The sequence below is a fragment of the Aethalodelphis obliquidens genome, unplaced genomic scaffold (assembly GCF_003676395.1).
Source record: "Aethalodelphis obliquidens isolate GAN/ISIS:26980383/991018 unplaced genomic scaffold, ASM367639v1 scaffold42, whole genome shotgun sequence".
Classification (NCBI taxonomy): domain Eukaryota; kingdom Metazoa; phylum Chordata; class Mammalia; order Artiodactyla; family Delphinidae; genus Aethalodelphis; species Aethalodelphis obliquidens.
In genome coordinates, this window is record NW_020837986.1 from 1817750 (window position 1) to 1819940 (window position 2191).

Here is a 2191-nt window from a genome sequence, read left to right on the forward strand (position 1 = left end):
CACACACACACACACACACACACACACACACACACACACACACACACACACACACACACACACACCCTGTGCTCCACTTCCAGGGTCAAGGAGAAGGGAGCTGGCTCAATGCCCAGAAGCCCCAGGAGCAAGCCCAGCCTAGTGTCAAGCGGGCGCACAGCTGGGTGAGGAGCTGCAGAGGGCGGGACGGGTTTGTGGCTGGCCCTTGAAGTGGGGCAGTTTTGTGGCACAGAGTCTTCCGCCTGTGGGCTCTAGTCTAACTCTGGGGATTTAATGTCAGAAGGGAATCTACTTGGGGGATGCCCAGTGGGTGTCGGAGAGTTGGTTGGTGTTGGTGGAGATACCATGGATTTGGTGTCTGGGGGAAAAAAACCCAGACCCACTCGTCGCTGGGCCTTGGTGGCTGAGATGCGGCTTCGGGACAGGGGAGTAATGAGTGTGGGGCAGTGCATCCAGAAACGATTACCCATTATCTGCATTTTAACAATTCCCTGCAGATGTCAGGTGCTTCACTGACTGGATTTTGACAGAATAGTATTTTGACTTGAACTTACCACTCACCACGAAGTGACAAGAGGCCACTCACGTATCTGCAGTTTCCCCATGTAGACAGGTGACACCTGCCACGCAGGTTCTAGGAAGGGATTACCCATCGTCACATAAAGAGTTTTTGCACATTCCACGGCCGATGCTATCCATTTCCAGCATGATGTCTTAGTCTGGGGAGTTCACTGGTGGCACAGTGGTTATGAATCTGCCTGCCAGGGTCCGAGGATGGCACAGGGCCACCCACACCTTACCCGCGTCGAAACAGGCCTGGCTCTACCCGAAGGCCCTGTCTGGGTCAGACCCTGAAGCCACCCTTGGCCTGCCACCTGTGAAGCAAAAGCCACCTGACCCTGAGGAAAACAAGGATGACTGCACCTCTGACTTGGCCCCAGACGAGGAGGTAGGAGGGGCTGGCACACCCGTGATCATGGAGATTTTCAGCCTGGGTGGAACCCGCCTCCGGGACACAGCAGTATGTTTGCCAAGGACAGGCAATCGGAAAGGGAAGACGGATGTAAAGAGTGGGAGACCGAGGACACACTGGCACCCACGAGTACAAGCTGGAGACCATGCGGATGGCCCAGAACCCATGTCAGCCTCTCACCACCCCTAACTTCGATGATGGGGGTTTCCTGCAGAAGAAGCTGGTGCCCTTCATCACAGAGTTAAATACGCATCTGGGCCAGGAATTAGAGAAGCCGAAGGAAGATCCTGGGGAAGGTGAAGCAGCTGCAGGCCTGACTGCTGCCCCACACCAACGAGGTGAGCCAGCAGACAAATGACATATGTGAACTGCAACAGTGTCTGGTGCCACGTCGCCAACCTTCCGAGTGCACTGCTGCTTCACTGCTGCCCTCCAGTTATCACGCAAAATGTCTCTTGTGGCCCATCCTAACCGGAAGCGTACGAGGAAGGGAGTACTGGGAAACATAGCCTAGTCAAGGTGACACGTTACAAAGCCACCCTGCCATGAATCAGCTCCCAAGGGTCTCACTACTCACCTGAGGATAACGTGATAAAGCTACATTGCTAAAAACGCAAAGCTGAAGACCATGGATTTCATGGTGACCCCAGCAAGTACGGAAATTCTGTCAAGCCCACCCAGAAAACACTTGCCGGTCTCGGCTATTTATGTGTCATTCAAGTAGTGAGAACCTGGCCCATGGTAGGCACCGTACTTAATGCTGGGATTCAGGAAGGAAAAAGATATAGTCCATGCCGTTCTATTAAATACATCAGTATGTATTTAAAAACAGTGAATGGATTTCCAACTTTATTGTGGAATTTAATGGTGAAAATACAGAATTCAGGAAACTGTTGGGAGGACAGCCCTTGCATGAACCTTGCTGAGGCACAAGAGGCATTGGAAAATATATAAATAGTTTCTATCTCTATGCTGTTCTATTTTAAAATTATGTTTAAATGAAAAAAAAATCTGCCTGCCAATGCAGGCAACATAGGTTTGAGTCCTGGTCTGGGAAGATCCCACATGCCGTGAAGCAACTAAGCCCGTGCGCCACAACTACTGAGCCTCTGCTCTAGAGCCCACAAGCCACAACTACTGAGCCCACATGCCACAACTACTGAAGCCCGCATGCTTAGAACCTGTGCTCTGCAACAAGAGAAGCCACCGCAATGAGAA